General features: G+C 49.8%; 2 pseudogenes; one reads left to right on the top strand and one right to left on the bottom strand.

Moving 5' to 3' along the window:
• The first annotated feature begins 1,685 nt into the window (after positions 1-1,685).
• Positions 1,686-10,577, top strand: LOC129360358 (matrin-3-like; annotated as a pseudogene).
• LOC129360359 (matrin-3-like) overlaps positions 10,569-14,622 on the bottom strand; it is a 19,083-nt pseudogene continuing 15,029 nt past the window's right edge.

Below are 14,622 nucleotides of genomic sequence, written 5' to 3'. Positions count from 1 at the left end.
AAATCAGTTTTAAATCTTATATTTTAATTACGACTTTAATTGAATGTTTTCCAGACTTTTTAAGATTTTTGTTTTCTGTATAAAACTTAATCTGTAAAATTGAATTTTATACAGTAGATATTTTGATCTTCTCCCCTAATCGGTTCCATTTTGTGCCATTTTTGCAGGTGAATCTTTCAGTTCATTTTATTTATTTAGCACATTTTCAAAGTCCTTTACATGAATTAGAGGAAAACAAACAATATCAAAAGAAAAGGTGATATTGGTCTTGATATGAATCACATTTTGATCCTTATTCGAGGCAGTTTTTCACATTTCCAGTCAACACAGAACAAAGAAAACCAGAGAGTGATCACACAGCGCCACCTGCTGGTGAAGGCAGCAGCTTCATGCGTCCATAAAGCAAACAAAAGATTTTCATGTCGTTGCTGTTGCTGATGATTTGAGTGTTCAGGGCGCCAACTTTCACATTTAGGTTTCAGTTTGGAAAGGATGACACGCTTCACCAAGAAAATCTGAAAAGTGTGGCAGGCTTTTCTGTGCAGGCTCATGGGGTGTGAATACAGCTGCATTTGTATTAAAGAGATGAACTCAGCTTCATTTTATGGATGGTTGCAGCTGGAAAACAGCAAAATGAAAAGTTTGCCTCGGTCAATATTGAAACATTAATAAGAATAAAAATATCATTTTATTTTAGTTTTTTAACACATCTGTGAATTTTATGATTTATCATTTATTTTTCTAGATTAAATTATTTAATTTTTTTAAATTATAAGCACATTAATATCTCGCTGTTGTAACCTCTTAATTATAATGTCTTATCATCAGCTCTACGTTGTGGGAATACGGGTCAGGAGACAGAATGAGATCAAATATGCTTTATCTGTCTGAAACAGATCTAGAATAATCAGCAGTGCAGCACCTTATGAGGTTAGCATTCATGTTAGCATCAAGCTAACACAACATTTTACTGGACCGTTAAACTCAGTGAACCTCCATCATCTCATGAACTGGCAACCAGATGTCTGTCTTCACTGTGTTCAACGCTGCCAACCACCAGGAGGGGGCGCTGTTTCACCCATTACACATGAACCCAAATGACAAGTGGAAATCTATGCAACATTATCTATGTTACACTATCATGCAGAAAACGCTTTGGAGAATATTAAAAATAGAAGAGCAAGGAATCATATTCACATATTTCTTATGAATCTGAAAGATGCAACCCGCCTCGTCACCATGACACCACCATACTTACAGTGAAGCACAGTGGTGGCAGCATCATGCTATGGGGTATGTAGCAGCAAGACGTGGCAGACGAGACAGGATGGGGAAAGATGAACAGAGAGGCGCCAGACGAACCAGAACCAAAACAAACGAAAACCCAGAACCAAATTACCTGAGCGCTTGAAAAAGTAACATTTTTACTTTGTTTTATAATCTGGGCCAATAAATCTGGTTCTGATAATTTAGAAAATATGAATCATTTTCCTTTTGACACTAAGAATCGCTAAGGATCCTGCATAATAACCATAAGACATTGAAAAGACTCCGTCTTTATAAAATTCAGCAGTTCCTTTAGTCATCTGTCCGTGCTTGGAGCTAAAGCCCTTCTTGTAGTGATTGCTTCTTACAGTAGGTGGCGGTAATGCGCCATACTGTAGTTTATAACTGTCAATTAACCATCGCTGGAAGAAGATGCTGTGCTAACGTCTCCCAGGCGGCTCAAATGTTCTGCGGATTCTTCCGTTATTATCGGATATTTTTGTATTAAAGTGAGGGTTTTACCTACAGATAGGTCGGTGTTCCACCTGAAAGTGTCTCCAGTGGATCTGAGGTGAGTTTGTGGATTATTCCTGTGCCTGTTAGTCGTGGAGCTAGCTGCTAACTGGGAGCTAGCTGGGAGCTAGCTGGCTGCTGATAAACACTGGCTGGTTCTGACTGACATTTGACAGAAATTATCATCTTAAAGCTCTCTGTGTTACAACTTTAGACAGACAACATAAAGGCTAAATGGCTCCGGTTCGGCTGGGCATGGCTCGGTTTATGGTTCTGCTGCAGAACCAAGATTCCACTGAATGAATGTCGTTCAGTTTCCAGGAACATTTTCTATAAAAATCAGACATTTCCAGGCATCAGGGTCATTGGGAAGAAATCTGATCTTTTTCTGAGGGTTCTGGTTCTGCTCAGCTGAAGCAGAACCAGCTTCATCATCAGCTTCATCACCAGGTTCATCATCAGCTTCATCATCAGCTTCATCACCAGCTTCATCATCAGCTTCATCATCAATCAGAACAAATTCAGTTTTCAGTCAATTTGAGCTTATTTTGGAGAAATGATTTTAAAATACTTTTTCAGCTGAATAACAATTTTTTTAATATAATGTAAATATATTTTTTGTCAATTTAAGTTCAATTCACCAAAATGTAAACATATTTGAAAAACATTTTGACATATAAAACATATTTTGTGAAATTTCTCATTTACGATCATTTAAATGATTACATTATATATCAGGTTTATGAACAGAGTTTCACAGAAATGGATGTTTTTAAAAGCTTAATTTTATTTCTAGAGCATCAGAAGTTTTAGGATCAGTAACATTTGACACACGGTGCCTCTACTGCAGGGAAGGTGAACAAATACACCCTGGTCTATATTCTATCAAGTTTCTTCTTCCTGGAAGTTTCTGTTGTTATCTTAGGCAGGATGGAAAGAGAGGAAAGCCTTTGACTTGTGATGCATTTCTGTCCTAAAGATACAAATGTCCAGATATCTGACAACGAGAGAAACAATCTGGAAGCCTTTCAGTGTCCAGCCAGGCCACATGAACGACCAGAACATTACAGTGAGGGAACGCACTTTAAAGTTTCTGGGTATTTAATAAAAACTCCTCAGGCTTAAAACTCCAAATGATTTTTGATTCAGCAGCAGAATTTTCACCGTGTGGTCGGTAATATTCAAACTTCACAACCAACATCATCTTGGGAGACTTTTCTGGACTTTCATATAAATACTAAAGCTGAGAAAAGTTCATAAAATCTGTCGTTCAGCCATGTTTGTTTCTGGGGACAGAAGGAAGCATTGCTGCTGTTTCAAGAAGACTGGGATCAAGATCTTGTGCTTTAGCTCCAGCTCTTCCCTTTGTCCTTGAAAAAACACGTCCAGCTGTCTCTGAAGACTGGAGCGTCCCACAGACTTGTTGTCTCATGCGGAGGTTCTGGATTGGTAAACAGACCGAACACCAGAGTCGCCGGTTCGGTGGGCAGCTTGGGGTAAAGTGCCTTGCCCCAGGACGCATCGACATGTGACAGGACTCGAACCCACAACAAGATGATTACCCTCTGGAGCCACAGAACCAAGAAGATGAGAACCCGGACGATCAGAACCCGGACGATCAGAACCCGGACGATCAGAACCCGGACAATCAGAACCCGGACGATCAGAACCCGGACTGACGCGGTTCTAGAGGTAAGAGTGACTTTGGGTCATCAAGCTGTGAAGAACCGGACCAGAACCAGCAGCACCAGGACCGAAGCTTGGTTGGTCCTCTCATGGTTGATCAGATCTTGGCCACGCTGTGCCTCCCTTCCCAGAATGCACCTGTGATGGTGCCGGGCTCCATGGGAGGAGCTTCCTGCTTTCAGGTTTTCCTTCCTGTGTCTCAGCAGGAGCAGGAAGTGTTCTGGTTCTGTCTGCAGGTAAAGGTAGAGTTTCTGTCTGCCCCCCCTGTGTTTTCTCTCTCAGCTCGCCCGCCCCCAGCTTCACTCTCTCTCTCTCTCTGTCTCCTGACCTGGTCTCTCCGCAGGCACCCGCCATGTTCCCGTTCCGACAGCCGTCCGACTCGGACCTGCGGCCCGACCCTCGGCGCTACGGTTCTGGAGCGGAGGGGAACTTTTTCCGCCCCCCGCAGGAGTCTTTGTCGCCATGCCCCGCCCCCCAGGACGGCGGCGTCCTGAGCCTGCTGAGCAGCTGTGGCCTGGAGCCGGAGGACCTGTCGGTGCTGGCCAAGCTTCCTGAGGACATCCTGACCGTGGAGTCGCTCAGATCCTCAAGCAGATCAAAGGCCAGAAAGCGCCGGCGCCCGGCTACCCCCCCGCCCGGAGGAGCCGTTCCACCTGGGGACCACCAAGCCTTTAGCTGCCAGGCTGCCCTCTCCGCCACCCCCCTCCTCCTCATTCAAGGCCTTCGGCCCCGCCCCCAGGGACTGGGAGCAGCTCCGTCGCCAGCCGGTCCAGTACCCGCAGCCCCGGCCGGACCGCTGGCAGGGTCAGCAGGCCTCCGGGTCGGGCAGGTCCCCCCCACCACCGTCCTCTTCGTCAACCAGGCGGGCCGTGGACCAAGACCTCAGGCCACGCCCCCCCGTCTACGGTAAGGACGGGTCCTATTTCATGGGGTCAGCGGGCAGAACCCGTCCCTCCCATTTCTCCGGGTCAGGTGATTTCAGGACGGCTCCTCCTCTTGAGGAGCGCCGCCACGACTCCGGGTCGTCCTTCAGTGGCCACGCCCCGCCCCGGGTTCCAGACCGGATCCTGAACCGGGGCCGCGACCCGGCCTCCGGCGCCATGCCCTCCAAGAAACAAGCTCTGGACTTCCATGGAACTTTGCCGCCGGCGTTCCCGTACTCCTGCTCGCTGTGTGACATCACCGTTCTGTCAGAGAAGGTAAGGTCACCTGTCTTCCTGCAGGCTGGGACTGCAGGTGAGTGGGGTGGCGTCCGGGGTCACCGGACGATCGCGGGAAGAGTCGGGTCAACTGCGAGATGGCTGATGACCTCACTTCCTGTTTGTGCTTCAGGTTTGGATTCAGCACGTCAACACGACTGGACACGCAGACGGGCAGCTCAACCTGCTGCAGCGGTGAGGAACACACACCTGTCTCAGCTGGTCACACACACCTGGTCTCACTCTTAAGCCGTCCCTTCGTCTCCTCTGCAGGTTTCCACGGTGGGACTGTCGCCTGGGAAGTCCTGGAAGGTCAGTGACTTTCATCACATTTACCAGATCCATTCCTCTGATCCAGTCCTGAGTTTCCTTCCCAGCGACTCGGTACATGTTCGTTGGGCTTCTGGGGGCCAAGAAAGGAGACCAAGCAGAACCTTGAACATCCCCCTGACCCACCCGGGGTCGGGTCAGGGGGCAGCAGCCCTGGTAGGAAGGCCCAGACTTCCCTCTCCCCTCCTGGTCCAACTCCTCCAGGTGAATCCCTGGGCGAGACACTTTACCCACCTGCTGGTGCTGGTCAGAGGACCCAAAGGATGCATGGCAGCTCTGCCAGTCAGATGGGCTACTATACAGTAGCTTGCCAACATCAGCATGTGAATGACTGAATAGGGTGTGAATCATTTTGATAAGGCAACATATCAGTACAAACCATCCACCCTCTGCAGCTCACCAGCAGAGGGTGAAGAGCTTTGGAGTCCTCTATACTTGATGAACGCTTGCAGAGGGTCCACCTCCCAGGGTCAGAGTTCAGATTATCTGAATGCTTCACTGTGCGATCAGTGTGGGTTTGAAGCTGAACTGGGTCGGGTCGCATTAGAACCTGCTAACCTGATCATTTCTGTTGCCAAAGGGACGAGAACCAATCAAACCAAAGGAGAGATGGAGGAAATCCCGCCCCGCCGCCCCCCAGACCCAATCAGAACCGAGGTAAGTCCTCCCCGGGGAGATGACTCTGGTTCTGGTTTGTGATGGTTCTAACGGGTCCATTGTGTTCAGCAGGTCCGCAGATGTCCAAGAAGCAGCAGAAGGTAAAAAGGTTCTGCTCAGGTCATCAGGAGGCCGCTGCTGCTGGGCCTGACTGTGTGTGTGTGTGTGTGTGTGTGTGTGTGTGTCTCAGGCATTAGATAAAGGGAAGGTTGTGTGTGCCAAGTTCCCCCCTCAAGCTGTGGACGAGGCGTCTCTCAGGAAACTCATCGAGCCGTTTGGAAAGGTCGGAAAAATCCTCATGTTTCCGTCTCTGGTGAGTCTTCATCTCACACACACACACACACACACACACACACACACACACACACACACACACACACACACACACACACACACACACACACAGCCTCGGGGGGTTAACCACCGCTGTGCTCCCCAGGCCTTCGTGGAGATGGGCTCCTCTGATCAGGCCAAGGACCTGGTGAAGTTCTACAGCAGTTCTGACCCGGAAGCCAAGAAGGTGAAAGTGGAGTTCAACATCTCCAACGCCTTCAGCTTCCTGCAGGTACAACACCTGAGAACACACACCTGAAGCGACCGAGCGGTTCTGACCCAGACTTGAACAGAACCGAGCTGGAGGCAGTGAAGAACTGAATCAGATCCATACTGTAGAGATTCCCCTTGGTTTCCATGCAAACAGGTTTGGGATCTTATTATTGGGTAAATGCTAATGTTGGCATTAGCAACAATTAGCATGTCATCTAAATTTGATGTTAAAGCTAAACTTAATGGAATGAATGGAATAAGTTAATGTTGGTCAAGTGCTAATGATGGTGTTTAGTGAATATTAGCAATTTAGCTAATTGTAGCTGTTGCATGACATCAATCAGCTCATTTGCATAATAAGTGGATTGATGTTCATGTCCATCATCATCCTAACCTAATAGCTAAAGCTAGCACACAGAATGGAGTAAATTCATGTTAGTCAATATGCTACATTTGAGCTCTTGGTAACTTAAGCATTTAAGATCATTTTAGCCTGGATGGCTAACATTGCTACATTTGAGCTAATTTTAACCTTAGAGCTCAAATGAACACATTTGATGGCTTTGGCTAATGTTAATAAACACACTACTGCTAGCCTACAGTTGTCATTAGTGCTTTAGCTATCTTTAGCTCATTAGCTTATTGTAGCTAATAAGCTAATGAGCTGCTGCTAGCATGCTAGATGGAGCAACTTCACTTTATTACACCTGGTAGTTAGCAACCCATGACCTTTAGCATGTTAGCTGAAGGTTAGGTGGGTCAGAGTTCTTCAGTTCAGGAACCAGAACCTACCGGTGGACTAGGAGGAGCTGTAGAGGTCTGAGCGGTTTGGGCCGGCTGGTTCTGATGGTTCTGTGTCTCCTCAGAGCTCCCAGGTGGTGAGCTTCACTCCGGCGCCGAGCGGCAAGGACGGCCGGTCCGATCTGCTCGGCATCGCCAAGCGCTTCGGGGAGCCGCTCTTCACGCTCTTCCTGCCCTCCAAGGTGAGTTCGGGTCCGAGGTCCGAAGAGCCTTTCCTTCCAAACGGGCGGCAGGGCCCGGTTCTGATGGGTTCTGGTTCTGGTCCAGGCCTTCGTGGAGATGAAGCTGTCAGCTGAGGCCCAGAAGCTGGTGGACTACTACTCGGCCAGCACCCTGCGGCTCAACGGCGCCAACATCCAGGTGGCTTTCTCCTCCGAGTACCGGACCCTGCTGTGAGTAGAACCCGCCCACAGCTGGTTCTGTACCAGCTCTCCATCACCGACCGTCTGGTTCTGATCCACAGGCGGGTTCCGTCGGCCCAGAAGTACGAAGACGAGCCGGCCAAGACCAAGGAGCCCAACAGAACCCGACGGTCCAGGACCCGGTCCAGGTCCAGAGACCGGTCCAGGTCCAGAGACCGGTCCAGGGGAGGACGGCGGAGACGGAGCGGTTCTGGAGACAGGAAGAGACCAGAGACCAGAACCCGGTCCAGGTCCAGAGACCGGTCCAGGGGAGGACGGCGGAGACGGAGCGGTTCTGGAGACAGGAAGAGACCAGAGACCAGAACCAGAACCCGGTCCAGGTCCAGAGAACGACACGGAATCAGTTCGCCGGGGCAGAACCAGAACCAGGCGGAGGGAAAGCCCAAAGAACCACAGAACCCAGGTAAACAACCAGAACCGGTACCAACCGGACCTTATCCTGGTTAACATAGCAACCAGCAGAGCAGCCCAAACATCCCATAATAGAGGACAGAACTGATCGGGTTCTGATCGGTTCTGGTCTCTGTCCAGAGTCCAGATCGGCTTCTGAACCCCAGAGGGATGAAGGTGGTGATGATGATGAAGCCCAGCCTGCGGCTGAGGAAGAGGAGAACCAGCTGGGTGATGAAGATCAGTGAGTCGGGTCCGATCGGCAGCAGAACTCTGCCGGACCGCCGAGCGTCTGCTGACCCAAAGTCCTGCCGTCTCCAGGTTTGACAGCGACATCGAGGGCATGGAGGTCATCGCCGAGGACGGACAGAACCTGGACGAGGAGGACGAGGAGGAACCGGAACCAGAGGAGGAACCGGAACCAGAGGAGGAACCGGAACCAGAGGAGGAACCGGAACCAGAGGAGGAACCGGAACCAGAGGAGGAACCGGAACCAGAGGAGGAACCGGAACCAGAGGAGGAACCGGAACCAGAGGAGGAACCGGAACCACCTGCAGGGAAAGTTCTGTGGAGGGAAAAACTGAAACCAGGAAATGATTTTCCAGATGGAGAAGAGGTGGAGAAGACCGGAGCTGAGGAAGAGGAGGAGGTAAAACACCTGATGGTTCTGGTTCTGTTGGACCAGAACCACATATGGGATTCAGTTACCATGGCGACGTGGTTGAGTTCTACATGACAATGTCACCAGGTGACCTTTGACCCATTCAATCATTAACAGAACAGATCAACGTTCCAGAGTTACAGATCCACAGTAATAGCTCTGGAGCAGATCTAGATTTATAGCTCTGGAGCAGATCTAGATTTATAGCTCTGGAGCAGATCTAGATTTATAGCTCTAGAGCCAGAAAATCAAATTACGTTTAATAAAAAATGAGCCAAATATTAAATGATCAGATTCCAAAAGCCAACAGTGAATAAAAACCAACATGGAGTTTCAGCTGCAGCCATTTCCTTCCTCCTTTTCTCTGCAGCTCTAGATCTGCAGCTCTAGAGCTGCAGCTCTAGATCCAGTCAGAACAGCTTTAGTCCCTGCAGCTGTAAACCAGTTGACCTCTGACCCCTGAGATGATTGCAGTGGGTGTTCTGCCTTCTAATGTCTCGGATCAGAGAAACTGGTCCAGCCGTTTCTGATACCTGATTGATTTCTGATCGATCGATAACTGGTCAATACGGAATCAGGTTTAAACTTGAGCTGATCACCAGTAACAGGAACATTGATTATTATGGTCTGGACTCCAGTGAATCGTTGCTGAACGCGACCCGTTTAGCTGGTTCTGGTTCAGGTTGACGTTCTCTTCCTCCCCAAACAGGAAGTAGAATTCCCGGTGGATCTGGAGAGCTGCATCACTCTGGATGAGGTGAAGACGGACGACGAAGGTAAGCAGAACCTTCAGGACGACCCGGTTCTGTTTGGGTTCTTGACGACGTTCTGGTCCGTTTCTAGATGAAGCTCCACCTGCCGACGGTCGCTGCAAGGAGGACGGGAAGACAGGTTCTGCAGAATCCGGGCCGGAACCGACTGGAGACAATGAAGGTCCTGGTTCCGTCTCCAAAACCCAGGAGGAACCAGAACCAGACAGATCCGGTCCAGAGCCCGAGACCCAGACCCAATCCAGGAAGTCATCTGGAGACGATGGTACCAGAACCGCTCCAGAACCTGGTCCTGAAGAACGAAAAGCAATTCCTGAGAACGACGACGTTCCTCTGAAGACACTCAGGACAGAGAACGGATCAGAACCGGATCAGAACCGGAGCACGACCGAACCAGAGGCTGACGAAGAGAAAAAGCAGCAAATGAAGACCGATGAACAGAACCCAGGAGAACCAGAACCACGTGAACAGGTAGGACCGCTGAGCAGGTCGGTCTCTGACCCGTCCTCAGGGTTCTGTTCGGGTCGGATTCTGAAGCCAAGCCGGGCTGCTCCGGTGACCCGGTCCGGATTGTTTCGGACCGGGCCGATGTTCTGCTCGGAGCAGAACCGGATCAGTTTGGTGATTCATTTATTTCAGCGTCACGTGACGGACAGGAAGTTCTGCTGGCGAAACAGGAAGTGGCTGTCGGTGCGTTCAATGACTGTACTGGTTTTAATGGAAACGCAGCTGTTGCAGACAGGAAGTGACACGTTAAACTGAATGCAGTCAAATTGTTTTCAGATCAGGGATCAATATTGTAGCTCTGCTGATTATTTGAACGTTTGGACCAATCGGTGACCGCCTCTGTTTCCAGGAGTCTGAAGCGCCGCCAGCAGAGGGCGCCACTGAGCCGCAGAAACCCGTCGGTAAGCGTCACGCCTGAACCAATTCCTCGTTTTACTTCGAGTCCAATCAGAAACATTTGGGTCGACGATCAGAACCCCGACGCCGCGGTGCGTTCGCTGACCCCTCGGCATTCTGTGTGTTCAGGAGCGGAGTTCGTTCGTCCCGTCGTCGGTTACTTCTGCAACCTGTGTGAGCTGATCTTCATCGATGAAGACGAAGCCAAGCTGCAGCACTGCGCCACGCCGGCCCACTACAGGAAGTACCAGGTCGCCATGGACACCAGCAGCCCAATTAGCAGTACGCTACGCTAGCTAACGTGTCGTCTGTCTGTTGCAGGAGAAAACTGGCAACGATCCACGGACGAGCTGAGTTACGGATCAGAACCGTTCGCTTCCTGCTGCTGTAAATGTTAGTTTGAAATAAAGCAAGTTTGATTCTGAGGAACCAGTTTATTGTGTAAAATGTTCTGAACGGCAGATCCACATCCAGACGGTCCTGACCCGGTTCGTTCTGAAGGGTCGACAAACATCGAAAACATAAAAACAAAAAACATGAAACTCTTCTGCAGCTGTTTTCAGGCCGCCGTCTTCTCCAGCTTCTTCTTCTGTGCTTTGGCCCGTTCCTTCTCCAGATGTTTCTGGAAGGACAGAGAAACGGCCACAGAACCTTACAGAACCACCAGAACCAGCACTTGGAAGCAAAAACATGAGCTATTCTGAGCTGAAAATTCTGGAACCAAGAACTGATGAAACAGGAAGTGGCCCTTCAAAATAAGACAAGTTGAAGTTTAATGTTGACTTTTAGCACAGACGTCCTGTGACTAGTGAGGGACTCTGGGTAATGTGACCAGGAAGCCGACTGGCTAAATGTTTCCTCAGGTCACCTGGCAGGTAAATAAGGTGATTTTTCTAATTCTTCTGATTCGTCAGTTAAGCTCATTCAATTTCTGCGGATCAATATAGCTTTCATTTTAAAAAATCTAACGTTATCTTTGTTCCAGTCACTTTTCATTTAGCCACCATTTTATTGTCTTGTTTGTAAAATGGAAAATCCCTTCAGTGTTGAAGGGATTCGGTCACCGAATCCCAACAAGCCGGTCGGAACCAACAGGCTCCAGGAATTCAGATCCGACTCAGGGATTTAGGTACGGAACCAGATTGGAGCCAAACCAACCGAGTTGCAGGTCCAGGTTGCACACACCTGGACCAGGTTGCACACACCTGGACCAGGTTGCACACACCTGGACCAGAAACCCTTTGGGTTTCTGAAGCTTTGATCTCGGCTTCAATCAAGTCACATTTCATGACTGATGGATTAGTTTGTAGCAAACATTTGTGAAACTGAAGATCCTGAAAATAAAAAAACTAATTTTGTATCAATAAGCAAGAAAATTCATGATATCTTTGTATATCCCCAATTCAGAGCTGTGCCAGTGGGTGGCGCTATTCAAAACCTGTAGATATGAGTTACATCCGGTATAATACATAACTTCAATAACACAAGCGGGTGTGGTTCTGTGGGCCGAACCGGGCCGAACCGGGCCGCTCACCTGCAGCTTGTGGTAGTGCGCCTGGCTGCTGCAGTGCGCCTTCTTGGCCTTTTCCTCGTTGGAGTAAAACAGGAAGCAGAGGCGGCAGTAGAATCCCATCTTCACATGCTCCACGCCTGCACAGCCAATCACAGCGCAGCGTTCTAACCGCGGGTCTGTAACCATGGAAGCAGCTTCAGGGCACTTACCGACGGGCGTGTCGGGGTCGTAGGGCGGGAGAGAAGCCAGACTGGGCTCGGCAGGGGGCGGGGCCTCTGTCTGCCCGTTCTGATTGGTCGACGTCTCCATCTGCTCCTGCACAACAAAGTGAAGCTGGTGAAACGGGTCGGAGGTTCTGGTCGGGTCCAGATGATCCAAAGACCCCTGATCCGCTTCTTACTCATTTTCCTGCTTGTGGCTCAATGTTGGCCGAGAATCCGCTTCAAGGATTTTCAAAATAAAAGATCCACAGGATCTAAGGGGCGTCATTAGATAATCGATCGCTTCCATCTAATGACGCGTTGATTGATCATTGGTTGTACGTCAATGAATTGTTTGCATCCCCAGTCAGAACCCGGGTCCGACGTGCAACCGGGTCAGAACCGGTCGGAGGACAACCAGGACTTCAGAGTGACTAACAGAAACAAGTCCGGATCACAGACAGCCGGTTCTGGTTCGTTACCGGGTCAGAACTCACCTCTGGTTTGTATCGTCTGAACTTTCTGGAAGTTTCTCTGCAGAGTCTTTGTCCAAGGTGGAACCTTTGGTGATGTCACAGCTTGGCCCCGCCTCCTGCTCTTCCTGCTCTTCCTCCTCCGTCTCCTCGGCCTTGGCCTCTTTCTCCTCCTCATCCTCCTCTTCCTCGCGTTCCTCCTCTTCCTCCTGTTTCTGCTTCTTGGCCGGTGGCTCCTCGGCGCCGCGACCGCTCCACTCCGGACTCTTGTCCCTCTTGGACGGCGCCGGATACTGATGGCTGGAAGAGACGAGCTGCAGTGACTCGGGGGCCCTGGTACTCGGGGCCCCTGGTACTCGGGGCCCCTGGTACTCGGGGGCCCTGGTACTCGGGGCCCCTGGTACTCGGGGCCCCTGGTACTCGGGGCCCCTGGTACTCGGGGCCCCTGGACTGGTCGTGGGCCCCTCACCCGTGCTTCAGCTGCTTGTACTTGCGGCTCACGTAGACGGTCAGCCGCTTGCCGTGGAACTTGAGCTGCTTCCCTTTGCAGGCTTCGGCCATTTTCTCTGCAGCTTCGGGTTTCTCCATCTCGATGAAGCACTGCAAGCAGAACCACAACGGTCAGACAGCCAGAACCGGGACCGGGACCGGGACCGGGCCGGTACCTCTCTCTTGATCCGATGCAGGAAGTACTTCCGGATCTTTCCGTACGGCTCGGCCAGCGCCAGAATCTCCTCGTCGGAGAAGCGGATATTGGGAATCTGGCCGATGTAGACGACTCTGCCGGATCCGCACTGAGGGGGAGGAAGATCACCATCATCATCACCTTCACCAGGTTCTAAACCGGCGACTCGGTCGGATCCACAGCCGGTCCGACGTGGCGGCTCGTCTCTCTAGTTTGTGTAGTTTTAATCGTGTTTGGCGTGTAACCACAGCAACAGGGAACTGCTGTACTTTTATTCAGGTTTTTTTTGCAGCTTCTATTGTCTGGAAAACCTGAGCATCTTCACTGCACTGTCTTTGGTCAGGGGTGGATTCTGATACGCTGCAACACAGACCGACCCAACAGGGCAGCTACAGAGGCTCCGCCCCCTGGAGAACAGAACCTCATATATAAAGTTTTATTGACACGTCAAGTTTCATCTAAAGGGTCAAAATGACAAACAAAGAGCTGATGGAAACATCCAGATACACAGAGGGGCCAGGAAACCACAGAAGAAGAGCTGGAGGACTGGCCAGGAAACCACAGAAGAAGAGCTGGAGGACTGGCCAGGAAACCACAGAAGAAGAGGACTGACCTGGATGGTGGGGTAGCTCAAGGAGTGAGTGATCCTGACAGGCCGGCCGCAAACCGTCGCCGTCACGTTGCCGTTGTAGAACTTCGCCATGTTGACGGCTTCTGCCTCCGTCTCAAACTGGATGTAGGCCTGAGGAAGAGGAGGAGGAAGAGCAGCAGAAGCATTTAAAGTTGCTGACTCCGCCCTCTCCTTCAGACGGTTGGATATCTGATTTTATGTGGAGCGTTGCTGCCACCTACTGCAGCTTTAGAGAACTGTGCTTTTATTCAGCTAGCAGGTTTGCTAGCTAGCAGCAGGTTTGCTAGCTAGCAGCAGGTTTGCTAGCAGCAGCTAACAGACATTTCTATCATGGCCGCTGCGTTCTGTAAAGAAGCAGTTTATACGTCAAATTGAGCGTTTGTGTTTGCATGTGTCAGAAAGAGTAACTGAATTTATGTTTACTTGAATTAGTTTTGGAAAAACCTGAATACTGTGGAAGCTTTGATTGTTATGCAATAAGCTAACCAGCAGGAGCAAAGCTTAAGTTAGACCAACATGTTGCTATGTTATGCTAGTCATTTATCCTGACTCCAGTGTGACAGAGTTAGGTTCTTGTTGTTCTGATCGTTATGAATATAAAACTTTTAGCTGCTCATTCTGAGTCGTTTCCATGAAAATGAAGGAAGAAGAAATGAATGGTGGTGGTTAGCTTCGGCACCACAGCAAAACCTCACGGCCACGATAAAACCACTGAAATCATTTCAAAAGATATACTGCTGCTTTCATTCCATCATTAAGCTTTAAGGAAATATGTGTCAGAATCCGAGATGCAGTGCTGCTATAACGCCGGCGCCATCTGGTGGCGCGATCAGTGTAAGTCAAACCGTAAATGAGGCTGAACGCAGAATCAGAGGAAGCTGTGAAGATTTCAGAGAAGTTTTGATCAGTTTATCTGCAGATTAGGAGGAAGGAGTGATGAAGAGGATAAGCTGCTTCTCCTGAGCGACTGCAGCCA

Source organism: Poeciliopsis prolifica, unplaced genomic scaffold, assembly GCF_027474105.1.
Source record: "Poeciliopsis prolifica strain line A6 unplaced genomic scaffold, Auburn_PproV2 SCAFFOLD006, whole genome shotgun sequence".
NCBI lineage: Eukaryota > Metazoa > Chordata > Actinopteri > Cyprinodontiformes > Poeciliidae > Poeciliopsis > Poeciliopsis prolifica.
This window is presented reverse-complemented; position numbering and strand designations above follow the sequence as displayed.